General features: G+C 41.9%; 3 long non-coding RNA genes across 6 annotated transcripts in view; 2 read left to right on the top strand and 1 right to left on the bottom strand.

The window, feature by feature from the left end:
• The window catches only part of LOC309379403, a 43,669-nt gene extending 32,649 nt beyond the window's left edge, over positions 1-11,020 (bottom strand). Inside the window, exons 1-4 of one of the 3 annotated variants that reach the window (XR_014172477.1) lie at positions 10,895-11,020; positions 9,743-9,832; positions 7,538-7,603; positions 1,644-1,824 (exon numbers count right to left, since the gene is read on the bottom strand). This is a non-coding gene — a long non-coding RNA (uncharacterized lncRNA). The remainder of the gene's footprint in view (positions 1-1,643; positions 1,825-7,537; positions 7,604-9,742; positions 9,833-10,894) is intronic. The other 2 variants (XR_014172478.1, XR_014172479.1) reach the window with 2 other exon arrangements.
• LOC309379406 overlaps positions 1-19,246 on the top strand; it is a 356,632-nt gene that overhangs the window by 189,057 nt on the left and 148,329 nt on the right. The window lies entirely within an intron of this gene.
• On the top strand, positions 288-12,869 carry LOC309379405. Of its 2 annotated transcripts, XR_014172482.1 has the most exons (5): positions 288-645; positions 6,825-6,890; positions 9,535-9,658; positions 12,100-12,210; positions 12,664-12,869. It is a non-coding gene; the product is annotated as an uncharacterized lncRNA (long non-coding RNA). The 2 variants fall into 2 exon arrangements; XR_014172481.1 differs by lacking the exon at positions 12,100-12,210.

Raw genomic sequence — 19,246 nt, 5'->3', positions numbered from 1 at the left:
GCACTGCCTGAAACAGCAGCGTGGGGCTTGCGTCTGCTCACCGCCTCTCCCTCAGCTGCCCTACAGCAGCAGCGGAGAGGCTTTGCACAGTGTGCCCTGCCCTAACTCTCCCCGCCCCCAGGTGCCGGGTGCGTGCGCCGCCTCGGGCACCCGAGCCGCTAGCAATGCCACTGCTGCCAAATACACTCTTTTCCTGTCACACACATACCATCACCTGGCAACCTCTGTCACTGGTGAGCTGGTTCTTGGATTGGAACCACTATTACCACAGTATTGTAATGAAGGGTGCAGGGAAGGAACATGCCCATATCAGAACTGTTGGGAGGTAGAGGGGAAGATGACTGATGAGGGCGGACTTGAATTGCCCTGCAGTAGTGACTGGTGGCTGGTTACTGGCTAGCTGATTAGCTAACAGCCCATGTTCATGCTAGGAGCTTCCATCCAGTCAGCAACCACATGTTGCATTGTGATGACTGAGTCAATCCCTGCTTACTCTGTTGCCATTGGTTGTTAGAAAGTGTGGGCTTGCCCTTCTCCTCTTGATGGTCTTGGAATAGGCACTGGTGGCAAATGGTGGCCACCAGAGAACCACCTCAATGGACACTGCTGCCCAGAGCCTCACTGTTTCTGGTAGTTTATACCCAGGTAAATGTGCATAGTGTTGCAGACTTAGAACATCTGTCTGTCTTCATCCCAAATTCAGGTTCAAAACACACTGTTAAAAATATATAATTTGGCTTGGCCTGACTCCAAGTTTATCCATAAACAGGAGCAATGGGTGAATGCGAGATTGGGTATGGTTATTTATATACTTTATAGAACTTGAAAGGTGTAGTCAAATAACGATAAAAAAATCAATAAAGAAGGATCTACATTTTCATTTTCATAGAATCTCAGGCTTCCTTTTGTAATGTTCCATTTGAGAAGCAGCTATCAGTAGTAAGATATTTCCAGGTAGCAAACCTTTATCCACTAACCTAGAAGTAAGTCCCTTTGAATTCTCTACGACTTACTTAAATTGACATATATAGGATTATTGCCTAGCTTCTGGCACTGTTACAGGCATGGCTGTATCACCTTCTAAATTACTTCCATTCCCCACACATGAGAGAAAGCATAAAACATTGGCAATTGGAACGAATAACAGGATTATTTTGGGTTTCCATATAAGTTTCATAATTCTTACATTTTTTATTTTATATGTAACAGCAGAAGCAGCTAAGAATTTAGCAGGAAGAAAAAATGAGTAAAAAGAGTAGCTTCAATTTGTAATGCTGCTTCCTTCTTATCTTAGGAGGCTGCTCATTATATAAATTAAACAACTGGGGAAATTATTCTTTAAAGCAATTGGTTTATAAATCAACTAAGTATATATCACTTTAAGACACGCACGCACCATAGCAATTTCTGACCTTTTGATGTCAGAAGGTGTAATCAATCCACGCTGATTATTTGCTTTAATGTGTGCTGGCAACTAAAGTTTAAATGCCAAATAGTGTTTCTTACTTCACATGTGAGAGTCTGAGGGGCATTTATTGTAAAAGTTAAGCAGAGTGACAGCTTGCCTTGGTTGATGTGCAAAGTTCTTGATGGTGATAGTTTACTTTCTCCCATGAATAAGCAGTTAATAGAAATTCACTGACCTGCAGTGCAGGCTTAATTTATCACGAACAGCAAGTTGATTTAACAGGATTGGAACGCAATAGAACAATAGATTTTTTGTTGTTGTTGCACCTCCTGGTGATCTTTAGACATTTTGTCAGTAAAGAAAATCAGTCTTAACATCCAGGAAGGCCTGTGTGACTTTGAATAATTAGGCTACATCTGCAAAGGTAATTGATCGATATACACCAAATCAGAGCCAACGAGAAATTAGAAGATATCTGTTGATTATTTCCTTTCAGCTGAAACCTTTTCAGTGCATAATGGTGCCACTGCTTGATTATGTTTGACAAATGAGTTCGGTATGTTTAATATCTCAGGAAAAAGACATTGACCTGTTTTGCACATTATACTTAAGCCAAACCATGGCATAGTGCAGACACACAGCCGTACACATTCTAGGAGAGGAAACTATGACCACTTTGTTCCTCTCCAGTCTTTCTGCTGCACTAAGTCATGGTTTGGCTTAACATGTCATCCAAATTCCAGCTCATGGTTTAGCCCTCTGTGACAAACCACAAGCTGTAAGCCATAGAACAAGCTTTAGTTTTAGATCATGGTTAATGTGGGGAGTGCTAAACCATGAGCCCATGTCTGAATGGCATGCCTATACCCTCCAACATTTCTCTGGTGAAAATAGGGACGTCCCATTCCATAATGATAATTTAACTATTTATACTCCACAATCTTACTGGGTTGCCCCAGCCTATCTGGGCAGCTGCCAACATATGTAAAAACATAATAAAACATTAAACATTTTTTTAAAAATGTTTAAAAAATGTTTTAAAAATGTATACAGGATTGCTGTCAGACGGCTTCGAGGTCGGATAACTCCATACCCTCCAGTGAAAATAGGGACATCCTACCATATCCTCCAACGTTTCTCTGATGAAAATAGGGATGTCCTAAGGAAAAGCCTGACATTCCGGGATCAATTCAGAAACCGGGATGACTTCTCTAAATCCAGAACATTCCTGGTAAATAGGGACACCACGCCACAGTCGTTGTGTTCCACTATTAACTGAGATATTAAAACAAGTGCAATTAAAATACGCTAGAGATTCTCCATGGAGCTTTCCACTTCAAGTATCACTGCTTCTATATCCATTGTTATTTAAGAAATAAAAGCTGAAGAAACCTTGCACAGTCAAGATGAGAAATGTCAAAGCAGACAGAAGCAAGTCAGCCTGTCTTGAATACCTCACTTTCTGTTCAAAGGCTGACACATGCTTTGCCATTTGAACTAAATTACTTTCCTCCCTATTCATCAGTTGTTTAAAATCATTATTTTGCATTCTGGATCATTCTTAATTAGCCAAGTAAGAGAACATACCTAATTATATTTTCTCTTTGCTGTTTAATTAACAAAGTGTGACATTGTATTGAAACTTCTTGCCTCAGCATTGCAGTTGGTACTCATTATGTAATACATTAGAAGGCAGAAAAATCACAAATAAAGTGGCAAAAGGGGTGGGGTGGTAAAAGAGGATGTGCAGGGCAGAATAAAATTTTTGTATAGGGCTTTTCTTTAAGGGGTACAAGTTTCTGTGTTATAATTAATTATGGCACTTTAATCTTAGTCTTCTGCCTTGTGTTGAAGGAGGAGAAAATACTTCCAAAATTCAAATGTGTGCATGTGAATGTGTGCTACCAGGGCATTTTTCTAAGAAAGCCTTTTTAGAAAGGTGCGGAATTTCTACTCCAGTGGATAAGGCTGTTTTTGCCCACTACCACCTTGGGTGGATGTACTGCTGAAGAACAGCAAGGGGAGAGTGAAGCTGGTGATGATCCCTAGAAGTGTCACAGAATGGGAATGGTATGAGAGGACGGCTGATGCCCAGTTGGGGCGAGCAGTGGCAAGCCTACATTTTTTGGGCCCTGAATCTTGAACTCTTATGAAGGCCCCTTCACAACCAGCAATGAGATCTGGGTAACCGCTGTTATCTTCTTCAATGGGGTTGTTCCATGACAGATCACCACACCTTTACAGCATCTGTACTACTAACTGTCAAACTTGGGGGTTGTTGAAATATATACCCCAAAAAAATAATTAATCAATTTGAGTCATGCCACTCAAATTGGGTCTATTAGACCCCAACATTTTAAGCAATGTGGACTAGAGTTGCTTCTGTGGCTCCTCTGGGATTGCCGGCCCTAAAGCTGAAGCTTCAATATCGGATGGTGCCTTCTGAGCACATCTGTGGACATTTTGTCAAAAGCAGTATATCTTTTATCTAAGACACAAGATGCTGTACCTGTAAAACTACTGGATTGAGCAGGGCATTGGAGTGGCATTGGACCACCAGAGCCCCTTCCAACTTTAATCCAATGATTCTATGTTGTAAGACCTGCAGGGTAAACAGTATCAAAACCGTATCAAAACCAAGCCAGACAAACCTTAGGACAACATGATGAGCAAATTGTCTTAGGCAAAGTGAACAAAAACTACAGCCTCATTTGTATATTGTCCAGTGTGTCTATAAAATTTATGATTCTGATAGTTGTTCTCAGAGCTGCCCAAGGTCCCAGCTCACAGAGGACCAACGCCAGTTCTTGTTATATACAAAAGTCTTTATTAAGGTTCAGTTTCGATTCCAAAGCCACGGCGCGCAGCTCTACGTCTCTACCCTAGACCGCTGAAGCTCCGTCTGAATCTCCTCCCCCCTAACCCTAACCCCAGACACCAGTTCAAGACCCTAGCCTTGCTCCACCTCTTCCTTTGCTCCTTTCTCCTCTGGGTCCTTCTGCCCGCCGGGGTGTTGCCCTTTCTGGACTCTTCTGATGCTGAAGAGTCTCCGGATTCTTCCCCCTCCCTCCGGCATGCTTTAGGACCTGGCTCCCAATCCTCGCTCCCAGCTGTCCCGCGCGCCTGTGTATTTGAACTTGGCGCGCACGCCCAGCCGGCAACTTTCCTCCTGACCGTTACGCTGCTTCTGTCACTGCTTCCCCCTTCGGGGGGGCTCGCTGGATCTGACTTCCCCTCTATTTCCTCACTCAGCGACAGGGACGTGGTCAGCCCTGCCTCATCTTCTCTTTCCCCTGGAGTGGAAACCGGTCCTGACATCTGGAACTCTTCCCCCCCGCTACGCTCTGGTGGGGAAACTGGTCCCGATCTCCAGCTGCTGCTTTGGGAGTCACCGCTGGCTCCTTGCTCCTGGTGCCTCCCTCCCGGGAACCCCCTTGCCCTGGCTATGGGTGCCCCCTTCTGTGAACCTTCCGACTCACTGGTCAGACTCATGGAATCTCTTGCCCCACTGTCTTCCTCACCTAGACTGCCCTCGGATTGTTCCCCTTCGCTCTCTGCTTCCTCCTTCTCCTGTGCCTCCACTCCTGAACCCCTGACAGTTGTGATAGCTCACAAGCATATAGCAGTGGTCACTATCACCGGCGAATTGCTGATTTAGATGTCTTGTGACAGCATGGCCATTTCAAAGTTCTTATGAAACGAGATTAGCTGGTTTCCTAAATCTGACCAGCAAATCAATATAAGCAACTTGGTAATGTGCATCTTAAAACAGAAAAAATAGAAAACAGATATTTTTGAGAAATACAGCACTGTCTTCCAGATGTAGCCACTGTTGAAACTGCCCAGCAACCCAGTGAAAATGAAGACATTTCAACATTTTCAAATGTTATTCATTTATTTCTGGATGCTAAAAGGTGTAAGAATCAATAGGTCAGGTTTTTTCAGTTTACCTATAATAATTGCTACAGTAAATTAGACAGGTGTAGGATGATGTTAATGGAGACTAAATATCATGCATATTTATACTTTTCTTTTGAATCCTCCCCCACAGCCAAGTAAAAAGGTTTCCAAATTTCATAATTAGAATTTTATCCAGCTTCTTTCTAGGTTGCATAAGTGGTTGAAGGAAAATAATTACTAGGATTCTCTCCATAAAATGTATCCGCTGCCCTTCATATAATCTCCCTGTAATGTTAAATTCAAGATAGCGTGTGATAAACTCCAACTAGACTAAACGTGAAGTACTATACACATTTTCTTTAGGAGTAAGTCTAACTGAATACTTACTTCTGAATTACAGTCTCCATAAGAGTACTGTAATTGTGTTAGTCTACTGCAGAAAAAAATGGTATTGTAGCATCTTGAAGACTAAAAAATTTATTGTGAAATAAGGTTTTGAGGACTTCAGTATACTTCACCAGATGTATGATCCATTATCCAAAGTTGCAGGTGTACGTGGTGGGGGATTGTAAACAGTGAAGTCAGAAGGAAAGGAAATGTGGAAAAGTTTTTGGGTTTTTTGTTTGTTTGTTTTTTGTTTTTTAAAAAAGGTTAAGGACCCCTGACAGTTAAGTCCAGTCACAGACAACTCTGGGGTTGTGGCGCTCATCTCACTTTACAGGCCGAGGGAGCCGGCTTTTGTCCACAGTTTTTCCGGGTCTGGCGAAACCAGAGCAGCGCACGGAAATGCCGTTTACCTTCCCACTGGAGCGGTACATATTTATCTACTTGCACTCTGACATGCTTTCGAACTGCTAGGTTGGCAGGAGCAGGGACCGAGCAATGGGAGCTCATCCCGTCGCAGGGATTTGAACCGCCGACCTTCTGATCGGCAAACCCAAGAGGCTCAGTGGTTTAGACCAAAGCGCCACCTGCGTCCCTGTGGAAAAGTATAGACAGTGATATTAGATTATTAGCAGTGACTAGTTAACACACACACACAAGCCAGTTGTTGCTAATAACACAGACCATATTGGCTGTAGAGACCAATATGGGAGAGACATGTTTTGTTGCAGTTGGGGCAGATGAAGGTGCCCAGTAGTTGTGGTACTACAAAGATGCACCATAGCGTTTCTTCTCTCTGTGCTCCTCCCAGTGGTCATTCCTCCTCTGGTCACATTGCCAGCCTTCATGTCACATTTGCAGACATCTTGGTAATGCAGAATTAGCACAGACATTCTGTCATTGGTAAGCCAATTAACATATGTCAATCCACAAGAGATAACACTGAATCTCTTGATGCATTTTAATTCAGCAGTTTCACATGGTAATCTCCTTTGAAAGTTCCTCTGTTCCAGTACGGCCAACTTAAGGTCAGTTGCAGAACATCCCAAGAGGCTGAAATATTCACCCACCAGTTTGGGGGTATTGCCATTTTTGATACTAGACTTGCTTCTGTTTACTCTTTTGCATACAGACTGGCTAGTTTGTGCTATGTAGAATGACAAAGGACATCGCTGGCAGAGGAAGGAATGGAAGACAAGTGAGTGGTCAATGTTATGGATGACATTATTAGGTTCTGCAATCGTGTTACTGGAGTAGACATAGAGACAGAGTCACATCTGGGTCTATGCACAGTATGTGAAAGGGAAATTGTCCAGGATGAACTGTAGGTCATTAATTATAGTTTTGAGTGTTTTTAATTGGAAGTGGTAAGTGAAAAGTGGTGGTATGTCATTTTCTTTTCTAAGACTACCCTTAGTATATTATTCCTGGAAACCTATGTGGCTTTGCTGATCTATTTATTTACTTTGTTGAGTAGATATTGTAGTCTGAAGAACACCTGAAGTAATTTTTAAGTACTCCGATCGAACTCAGTAGGGCTTCGTTTTGAGAGACATGTATAGGATTGCAGTGTTAAACATCATTCTTTATTCACATCTATAACTGGTAAATAAGGAGTCCATATGGGAATCTTGAATGTTTTGAGCTTAAATGAGCCTTTGGGGAGGTACAAACCTATGTGCATTAGGATGAAAGATAGGCTACAAATGTAATGAATACATATAAAATATAGTCTGGATCATAAACACATATTTGAAAAAATGCTTAGCTGATAAGCTGCCCGATATAGAAAAGAAATATTGAACACTAACTCCTACTGATATATAAAAAAGTATAAAGATGTACTTCCATCATGATAATTAAACCTAAAGGCATTTTTCTATAAGTGGTGAAGAAGTTTCATGATCCAAACTATTTAAAGAAAAAAGAAAAGAAAGTTATAATGAAATAATCTGGAGAGATTGATTTTTCTCTGAAAACTAAAGTAATGGGTCTAGGAGACACCATAGCATTAGAATGACCATTACAAGGAGTTGATAGAACATGACTTATTCCTCTAACTACCTTTTATTTGTTGCTGTAATGGTCTAGATTCTTGATGCTAATTCTGCCAGACGGCAGTGGGATATGACCTGCCTTCCCACTGCTTGATATAAATCTCCACTGATACAAATTGAGTTCAGCCGCAGTGAACTCAAATGCTAATGCTGGTAACATAAGGCAACCTGCTGTTTGTTACCAGAAAGTTTTTAACACTGCCATACTCCCACACACTCCCTTTCACAGTGTAAATCAAAGTGGCACCACACCATTAAGGGCTGTAGCTAGATTTACATAAGACAACAGTGCACATAAATAAGACATCCATCAGCATCAACATTTTGTGATGATGCTCCCCCCCCACCTCAAGATTAGTGCTTCTTTCCCCGAAACAAGAGGTGCCAAAGGCTCAGGCCTATGAGGAGGAATCACACCCTGTGACCCAAATACTTATCCTATGAGCTGAGACAACATTACTCAGAGGTCATTTTTCTGATAATTTCTTTGAGATTTGTTTCCCCTCAACTCCCTGCCCCCCATAAAAAGAATTTCCCCTGCTTTTTGTTTTTGGGGATTGCCATTTTCCCACTCATTCGTTCATTTATCTGGAAGTCTGTTTTCCACACACACAAAATCATGTTCCCAGTGGTTTGCAACAAAGGAACAGGGATGCATTTCAAACACTGTAAAAAACAATTTCCTAAAACTATAACAAAACAATAGCAAATATGATAACATAGTTTAAAAAATCCCAGCAATCCAATACGATAAATATAACCAGATTACTGAAACAACATGCAGCAACCAGCAGCAGAAACAAGGGAGCATCACATTTTCATCTTAAGAAACACCGCTTCCACGACATTGCTCCTTGCAATGCCCCTGAACAATGCTAAGTTCAGGGCAATGTGGGGGTGCTAAATCATGACCAGGAGGCTAATACAGTTGTTTTCACTGTTGCTTGAAGTGATGGTCCAAAAAACCCCCACAGAAAACACCCTTTGTTGGGCAGTGGGGAGGAAGAGGTTTAGCAATGGTAAATTGGGAGCACCACTCCAGTAAGTTATTGAAACATTTCATCTTTCAGCTACCCACTTCAGCCCGAACATAAGTATGCGCTATAATGGCTGTATGGTTGGCCATGACAGGGATCTGCATAACCTGCAGGATTAATTTCACTAAGAAATCTGTTTCCTAGCCAGGAAGACAGATTTCCATAGAAAATTAATTTCTCCTTGTTTCAGTTTCAGACTCCAAAATGTCAATTAAAAACCCCAGAGGTCTTTGTGCATATGTATTTAGCACATCCAAGCACTCACAAGGCTCAGGATCCAGAATGAAAATACAGGGAAGGATGGAATCTCACATAACCTCATTAGCTAGGGGAAATTAGGCAAAATACATGAGGCAAAAAAATACAAGGGAAATTGCCCTAGCAGTTGACCTGGAGCATGTTTCAGCTTTTTAAGCAAGCAATTTGCAAACATTGTTTGAAGTATTCTCTTTAAAAAAAAAAGAAAATCACACATACAGAAATCTGAAACCTCATTTCAGGCTGTATTGCTATAACTTTAAGCACAGCATCTGAGGAACAGAAACAAGCCTACATCCAATTAGAGGCAGAGGTTGTTTATAACCAGCCCAGAGTCCATAAAATCCTGAACATTTTGGAACTTCTAAAGAGAAAGAAAAAATATTTTATTATTTCAACTTAATTCTTATCTATACCAAATTTATAGCTAATAAAGAATGGGTCAACCAGCCACCTAAACACCTTTTAAAATTATGGTTTCTTTTTCTAGGTTTTTAACTGTTTCTATTTTATCTGTAAGCCACCCTGAGTCCCTGTCAGGAGAAAAGGCAAGGAACAACAACAACAAATGTCCTAAACTCCTTTCGACTAAAAGCCTTGCTACCCAACACTTGGTAAGCTTCCTGGCGGTGTGGGGAGTGACTGTGGTGGCAGGGAAGGCAGTAGAGCTTGGTGGTGATTATAAACTACTCACTCACTTGCAGTCTAACCTACTTCCTCAGACTGGTTTGAGAAAGTTGAAGCAGTCATAAGGAAAACCTTGAACACTGCACTGAGTTCCTTGAAGACTGAGCAAGATAGAAACATAGATCAATTAAAATACATCTGTGAAATTTGCAAGTGGGACATAAAGTTAATCGCATCTCACTGTTGCTTCTAACTCACACCTGGAATTCAGTAAGGGAGTCTTTCAGGCTTTTTAATATGTAGATGATATATATAATTTCATCTCTGAAGTTTAAGTGTTATGTTCCCATCTCTAAAATAGGCAGATGTTTTCTGGAAAGTTTTCTACATGCAGTTCTCTACTTCTTGGCAATATAATGCACATCGTGTGTGACTTGACTTTGCTTACAGGGTGGCTGAGTGCATTGCAAAGGATGCTGCAGGTGAGACCCCAGAGGCATTTTGCCCCGTCCCACAATGGGAAGGAGGGTGTCTGAGCATGATTGAAAGCAGAGGGCAAGAAGCCACCATTCCTTTTCTATTTTAGTGTCACTTCCTCTTCATCTTTCTCAATTGCATCATGGTCCTGCACAGTCCCATTATTTCTCTCTCTCTCTCTCTCTCTGCGTTTCCCATTCTACATTCACCCTGGTGGCGCTCATATGTGCTCCTCTCTTCACACTGTCACCTTTATGTTAATAACTTCTCTTGCTCTTTCACCTTCATCGCCCTCTTTCTTTTGCATTCCCATTAGGATGTTCTGTCTCAGCCTGAGAATGGCAAAGGCACAGGTCTCATCTTTCCTTTCAATACGCCCACAAGCTGCAGCCACACACACACACCATTTCTTGTGGTCAATGCCTCTCCAGTATGTCATCCTGACTCTTTTCTTCCCCCAACAAACTGGGGCATCTCCAGAATCTCCCCCTTTTCCCACCTTTATTCGCTGCTAAAACCTTCTTTGATTGCTTAATCACTCACCAGCCTTCCTTTTCTGTTGTTGCTTCTCTGAAGTCATCTGCGGTGGTCTCGCTTTCTCAGAACTACCGTATTTCTTCTCTTTCCTCCTTTTCTAATTTTTCACAAACCTATTGTGTATTTGGATCCCAGTATTCCCTTTTGCCACTATCCTGTGTTTTCCATTTACCTTGAACACCCTTCAATACTCTTTCTAGCAAACTCACCTCCTTTTAAAACCTCTCTTTCTGCAGTGGAAAATTCCACAAATGGCTCCCCTCTGTGCTGTTTACTGACAATGCCCTCTCTCAAACCCCCATCCTTAACTTTTGCTCACCCCCATCCTTCCCTCTTCACTTGCATTCAGTATTACATAGGGGAACCTTCACACATGTTGCACTCATTGTGACACAGGGAGAGGCTGTGCCCTGATGACAACAGCAGCAGCATCTTCTGCAATGTTAGTGGGGCAGACCCAGTGCTTTTTTCTGGGGGGACACAGGGGTACTCATATCCCTACAAATTTTGTGAATCTAAGTTTGGCCTCATTGAGGGGCAGTATTTCAATATGAGTAGGAAAATGAGAGTAGCCCTAAACATTTTTTTAGAAAAGAAAAAAAAGCACTGGGCAGACCTATTGGGAATGACATAACCAGCTTCTCAAAACTCATCTGCCTTCCCCCCCCCCCCATCATCTCTAGATTATTTTGTAGGCATTAGGGTGCCTGGGACTAATCCCCATGACACTGCACAGTATGTGTGTATACTATGCCACCACCTTGCTGCCTTGCAATGGCTTTCAACGCTGTATATAGAGCCTTTCTCCAGTCCTGATGGAAATGCAGTATTGCCAATCACTGGTTTCCCTCTACTAACGCTAAAGGGTCAATACCCAGTCCTGTGTTCTGTTTACAACCGATGAGGGAGGTCATGTTTGTTCTTCCTTAGGGTAGCTTGCATACCAAATTGTCATGTAGGATGCCATCACGTAACTTGCTACGAATTGGAGCTTGCATCCCATTGTGACTAGCGAGTGTAAGGAGTGCAGTGGGGGCAAAGTGTTAATGCCCCCCCTTCCCCTGCACCATGGTTCTGGCCCAGTTTGCCCCCTGCAGGCTATTTGTTTAGCAACAATCAGCACGAAACTACATGTCAAAAGGTCTAGGTGGCCTCAAGATGTGCATGTGCTGTGTCCGAAACAGTATTTTTAGTTGGTGTATTTTCACTCCTCCTTCAGTGACACATTAATCTTTAGCACCTTACTCAGAACCACAGGAAATACTCTCCTTGACCATGTTTGCAAGGTCTGGCACTGTGTCCCATGCACACACAATCCAAGGTCACATATCCTGAGCAAACTGTTAAGCTTTTCTCCTCAGTCTTTCCCAAAGTTTGCTTTTAAATGCACTAATGAAATATTTCTTTTCCTCAGCAGTCAGTTCTGAAATCTCCTTGAAGAAGATTTCAAATAATGTCAGCTTTATTAATGTGGGAAAGTTTTGCCTTGGCTAATAGTGACTTGCGGCCATTTGTCTGCCGTGAGGTAAATATTTAGCAGCAAGTTAAGTCAATTCAAAACCAGTAGAGAAGCTTTTTAGTCTCTAGCAAGTTCTCTTCCTTTACCCAGTCTAGTTGCTGGCTCAGAATTCAGTTACTAATTAAGGACAGAAATTAATGCAACTGCTGCACAATTGTTACTAAGGACTGGGGGGAAATCTGCTTTCTTGCTAATTTACCATAAGGTGGTTTTAAAATGCACATTACCAGAAAATTTTCATCATACATTTAAGGAACTCTTGGCTACAGATCAGACTATGTTTTTATAGAAAGGAAGTATTGCATATTGCAGAGTCTGCTCTACTTTATACAACCAAAACTTGCACACCAAAGTTAGTAAATATGCAAGTGTATTAAATATTAATCTTTTGTTAGATTGCTTGTTTTCCATTTCTGTACTAAATGTGGCCAATAACTATCCACACTTGTTTCCTTGTAGCTGCTGAGCTGGTGTTCAGGTAACCGGTTACCAAGACAACATATTGGCAAGGGATTATAGCAGACACTTGTATGTGTATAACTCTGAATAATGCAAACAATGTTAAGTGATACATTTTTCATTATGCTAACATAATGCACCATGTGATGCCATCTACTCCTTGCCTGTTGAACATGCCCTTATTAAGAATCCAGTTTCAAACCTTACCGGTGGGTATAATGATTGCTTTATTAAAACAATAAAAATACTGGTTCATACACTTTTTCAGATGAGTTCCATACACAGTTGGTGAAACATCTGTTCAACTTACTTTAATTCACTTTTAGAAGAAAATAATCATCGCCAAAAAACCCACATTTTCTTATACTAAGGGGGTGGGGGACAGTGATCACTCAATCATCTGTGTGGGCTTATGAAAGGATACACCCACAATGATGTTTACAAATGGTTAGTGACATATTTAAGCGGCCTTCTGCAGCCTGGGAAGTGTTGGTTTACAAATTTTCTTTTTTTATTATAAAATTTCCAAATTTAACAATAAAAGAAAAACATTCCATTTGAATTATACATCCAATTCTAATCTTTCCACTTTCAGACTTCCTTCAGTCTATCTGGAAATTTTCGTGTTTTCACAGTTTTCTTGCATCTATATTGTTTTTTGTTTTTTTTAACCAAATTAATCTTAACAATTATTATAAAACAATATTTATTTCTTTTATTATCACAGAGCTTCTTGAAAACCTACAAACGTTAATTGAACTTCACATATATTCTTAATATACTCTGTAAATTTATTCCAGTCCTCGGTAAATCTCTGGTCTTGCCGGTTCCGAATTCTCCCCGTTAGCTTGTCTAATTCTGGGTATTCCATCAACTTCATTCTCCATTCTTCTTTTGTCGGGATTTCTTCCTGTTTCCATTTTTGTGCCACCAAAATTCTTGCCACTGTTACTGCATATAAAAACAACTTCTCATCCTTCTTTTTTATGTCAGTTCTTAGTATTCCTTAGTATTCCAGGTCCTTCCTAATCTTGTTCCAAACTGGTACATAATTATTTTGAAAAAGATCAATACACTTGGGAGTTAATATAATCCCAAGATATTTAACTTTCTTAACCACTTCCATATCTGTTTGTTGCTGAATTCTTTCTATTATCTCTTGGTCCATATTTTTAACCATTATTTTCGTTTTACTCTTATTTAATTTGAATCCGGCAACTTGTCCAAATTGCTCTATCTCTTCTAACACTTGGCTAACACTTTTGATAGGGTCTTCTATTGTTATAACCAAATAATCAGCGAAGGCTTTCACCTTATATTCCTTACAACCAACTGTCACACCTTTTATCAAATCATTACTTCTTAATGCTCTCAACAGGACTTCCAGGACCGATATGAATCACAATGGTGATAAGGGACACCCTTGTCTTGTACCCTTGGTTATAGCAATATCATCTGTCAGTACATTATTAACAATTAATTTTGCTCTTTGTTCAGAATATATTGCCTTTACACCATTCACAAATGAATGACCCATCTCCATAAATTCCAGATTCTTTAACATAAATTCCCAAGAAATATTATCAAATGCCTTTTCCGCATCAACAAATATCAACATCGCTTGCTTATCTTTCTTATTATTCAGATATTCTATTATATTTATTATATTTATTATATTGTCTTTCATCTGCCTCCCTGGCAGGAATCCTGTTTGGTCCTTATGAATCAATTCCTTTAATGTCTTTTTCATTCTGTTTGCCAAAATGTTAGCAAATATTTTATAGTCATTGTTCAATAGCGAAATTGGCCTATAGTTTTTAACTTGCGTTAAATCTGAATCCTGCTTGGGGATTAGTGTTATATATGCTTCTTTGGTTTACAAATTTTCAATGTTCCTTCAAAATTACTGGAGTGGCAGCAATGCAGAATGTAAATTGCAAATTGCAAACCATTACTAAAAAGGACGCGGATGGCGCTGTGGGTTAAACCACAGAGCCTAGGATTTGCTGATCAGAAGGTCGGCAGTTCGAATCCCCGGGTGAGCTCCCATTGCTCGGTCCCTGATCCTGCCAACCTTGCAGTTCGAAAGCACGTCAAAGTGCAAGTAGATAAATAGGTATCGCCCCAGCGGGAAGGTAAACGGCGTTTCCGTGCGCTGCTCTGGTTCGCGAGAAGCGGCTTAGTCATGCTGGGAAGCTGTACGCCGGCTCCCTCGGCCAGTAAAGCGAGATGAGCACCACAACCCCAGAATCGGCCACGACTGGACCCAATGGTCAGGGGTCACTTTACCTTTACCTTTACTAAAAAGGAAAGCTTAATTTGACCCCATCAAATGAGCTTGAACATCCACTAGAGGTTGAGAGATCAAAGCTGCAGGATAAATAAAAGGGGCACCTTGTAGTGGAAGGGTGTAGTCAGAAATAAGTCCTGATGGTGCACACAGCAAGCCGCATAGTCTAAGCAGTCCAGTGGAGCTCCCAAAACTGTGGTCTATCAATGGCAAAAACTGAGCAGGCAGAGTCTCTGCCTTGCTTCTCTTTTTGTTCCTCCCAATCTTATTGGACACACCTGAGCTTGCTCCAGCTGAGTAGCTATGTCTCTCCACTTAACAAAGCCTGTGATTGTCACCTGCCCTGAGATTAAACAACCTGAGTCATCACAAACCTCTTCCTAGACCTAACAAATCCCATAATCTTCACCTCATCAGCTGTGCTGTCTTCTCTCGCCTGCCTCAGTCCCTTAAAGCATACTTACCACACCTTAGAGCCCATCAAGTTTGCCAAGAAGGGGTCACCTCCAGTTCTGGGGATGTTTCGACTTCCTCTGGCCCCCATGAACTATCAGTTGCCCCTTCAACGTCCTCTGAAGTCCACTGAATACCTCCTAAACCCCCAGCTTCCTCTTCCCCATTTTCAGCTTGTCCCAGTCAGTGGCAGAGCAAGCCGATCGGGCACCTGGGGTAGTGCATGCCCAGCACCCAGGGGCAGGATTAGCCACTTACGGAGCAGGGCATGCCAGGGCAGAATGCTCTGCAGAGCCTCCGAGAAGTCCGCCTGCATCCTCCCACTCAACTGCCCTACGGCTGAGGGGGAGGCAGCAGGCAGACTGTTTGGGGCAGTGCAGAGCCAGCAGGCACCCAAGTCACCGTGTCACTCCCAGTAGACACATGGCTCAGGCACGCTGCAGGCCCCGCAGTGAGTGCCGCCTGGCATTTTGTCACCCCCCTCAGTGGTGACATCCAGGGCAGCCTGCCCCAACCCACTTCCTCCATCCCTGGTCCCAGTGTGTACCAATCATGGCCTCACCAGGATCTTCTTCCTCCTCTTCAGTGTCCTGCCAGTTCATGACACCAGTGTACGCAAACCAAGTCTGAAGTTTAAGTTACCTCCTTATTTGGAACAGCAAAATATCACTATAAGGTAGCACCAGAGGTGGTTGTTTCCCCGCTTTCATTATCCCTTCTTCTGAATGCAGCCCCTTGTGATGAAATGCATAGTTACCTACATTATGCAAAAACAATAGAAAGATAGCATTTTCCAGGGCATGCTGAAATATCAGTCTGAGCACATGAATGTGCATTGAGGGGGGGTATTTCCCACAGGAGGACGATGGAAAAGCTCGTAGTAATGTTCCCCATTCAGAAGTTATTATTTATTTATACCCTTATACACTGCTCATCCTCCAAAGACTTCCAAACAGCTTGCAAGGGATTCCTGGGTTGTCTGCCACCCAGGAGACCGCTTGCTGTATCGTGTGCCTTCAGAACATTTTCTCAACCCCAAAAACTAAAGCTGCTCAATTGTTAACATGCTTTGCGTCCGTAGCATAAATAAGAGAGCAATGGTGTACATTTACGCACACTATTTGCATGACATTCTCTGTATATTTGTGCAGATATAAGTCAGTGGTACAACCTGCTCATCCTATAGTGTCCACCCTAATTGGCCGTAGCTCTTTGGGCTCTCAGGGTTTTGTTTCCCTAGTCCCAAATCCCTCTGAAAGCCTGAGGAGATACTTTGAAGTGGAGATGACTGAAATGGAGACTTTTCACATGCAAAACATTGTGTCCCCTAGTGGGTTCTATACTTTCCTCATGCGATCCCTGAAATCTGCATTACATACATACATACATACATACATACATACATACATAGTGTTCTTAAGGCACTGCAGAGTCTGTAAACAATGGAACTGATGTCCTGCTTGTGGGAATAGAGGGAGAAAACATTACTGGAACTAAAATGGGCCACAACTTGGTTAATAAGCATGGCATGAAAAACATAACAACTTTAACCTAAGGTCAGTGCATACCTCCCAACATTTTGGGAGAATAAATGGAGGCACCCCCCTCCCACCCTTGCCTGCTCGCTACTGCCTCCCCCCTCCTACCTTTATCTACAGTTTCCTCCTCCCCCTCCACAGCCTTGGTAAACACCATGCTGGCCTAGGGGGGAGCCTCAACAAGGGGGAAGCCTCTGCCTCCTCCCCTGCTGGGACCACAAAGAAAGTAGGAAGAAGAGTGGTGACATGCAGGGGCAATGTAAGATTTCATTCTGTTTTTTTATCCTGCGCTCTGGCGCGAGACAACTGACTGTGTGGCCAGACCACAGGAGCCAAAATGGGACATCCAGGATCGGGATCAGAAGTTGTAGTTTGGAATCAACTGTCTGGCACAACAGTCGGTTTCCAAAAGTCTGGCCTGGCTTACTCTTTGCTGATGACATGCTGAGCTACCTATGCTGAGATTTTTGTTGGTTGGTTTTACATACCAATATTTGAGAGAGCAGGGGGAGTAGGAAGAGGAGAAGACAAGTTCTCCTCAACATTCATGCTCAGGAAATACTCTCTAAATTATATTGGAGGAGGAAAGTATTGCTGTTCTTGACCTTATCTGAAGAGTGAGCATTTTCCAAGTTGGATGGTTTGTTTTCCCCTCCCTACGAAGTTCTATTTTGCATAAACAACCATCATCATTGCACTCTTTGATGCAGTGTAGAGATAATTTGATGAGAGGCTTATACAGATAACCTTTAGAATTTTCCTCTGTGGCACAAGTATCTATTTTTATAGAAACATAAATAGCAAAACAGAACATAGAGTGCTAGATACTTTTACTATGCAGAGATCTTCAGTGATACTCTTTTTAATTAGATATTTGTTCTGCATCCTAATTAAGCAAGTATTATCTTACTTCCACTGTCCTGCCACTCTTCATCAACCTCTCACTTCCAGCAAAATCATTTCTGGCTCTTGAATTTGCTGTTTTCTATGTACAAAGGCACCCTCTCAAGATTGTTCAAGCAAAAAGAAGAAGATGCCTGCATTTCTCTCTTGAGCATAATTGCCAACAAAACAGTTTAAAGTTGCTTTATATTTAACATAAATGTGATGAACTCTTCCCTTCTGTTGTTTGCAATTACAATACAGTGAAACCTCGGGTTGCGAATGTGATCTGTGTGGGAGGCACGTTCGCAACCCACAGCGTTCACACCTGCAACGTCACGTCTGCACAGTACTTCCGGGTTTGGCGCGTCCGTAACCTGAAAATGTGCAACCCGCAGCTATCGCAACCCAAGGTATGCCTGTACTGACTTCCACAGTAAACTTAAAGGTATCCAAACAGAGCCACCAGGAGAGGGGTATAGGAGTATATCTCCACAAGACCAGGACCAATGAAAGGAGGATGCAGACTCCAATAACAATAAAAAAGGAAGATGGTACCATGTACAGAATGAAAGTGATGAAGAAAGCTATGAAATTATGAAGCATGAGCCCATTCCCACCCTTTTGTGTTTTTAGCCAATGTTTCCAGCTTCAGCTCTGATTGTTGAGTGCTATATAGACAAACAGAGAAGGCCTAATACGGACTTCAAAATGATCCAGGAAGTTCCTTCTTTAGACATTGGTGCCATAGCACCAATATGCCATGTCCACATCCAAATCCCCCCCATACATGGCTGCCAAAGCAAAATACATCAAGAGGTAGAATTACTGTAACATGTTGTGTATTAATATCTGATGTAAGCACTATATAGTGGCTGTGTTCAGACAATAGTTTAGCATATGAGAACAGACCTAGTCTGACTCGTCCCTTCTGCATTCCCCATGGAGAAGCCACTCACTATTTCTTAGCCTAACCTTCCTCACAAGGTTGTTTTGAGGATTAAAAGGAAAGGGCGAGAAGCATAAGCACCACTTTGTGTTCTCTGGAGAAAAAAGTGGGAGATAAATGTAATAAATAAAGGAATAATCCTGAAGTGGAGAAGCAGTTCTTGGCATCAGGCAACAACATATCTAAGCTTGCAGAATGCAAGCTGTGCGTAATAGTATAATATGCATTCATAACAAATTACAAATTTCAAGATTATAATTTAGATCAGTCAAAAGACATTCCTGCAGACTGTTGTTGCTGGCATCTGTCTGTCTCAGGAGACAATGGAAGAGTGTGCCTTCAGGGGTAAAGTCAAACTATTGGAAAGTTACAGTGGCTGCTATTGCTGTGGAGGTCGATATGGGAGAAACAGATTTTATTGCAGGTGGGGCAGATGATGGCATCCAGTTTTGCTGCTACACGTGCACCATA

Source organism: Podarcis melisellensis (assembly GCF_964234715.1).
Source record: "Podarcis melisellensis genome assembly, chromosome: 10".
Classification (NCBI taxonomy): Eukaryota; Metazoa; Chordata; class Lepidosauria; order Squamata; family Lacertidae; genus Podarcis; species Podarcis melisellensis.
This window is presented reverse-complemented; position numbering and strand designations above follow the sequence as displayed.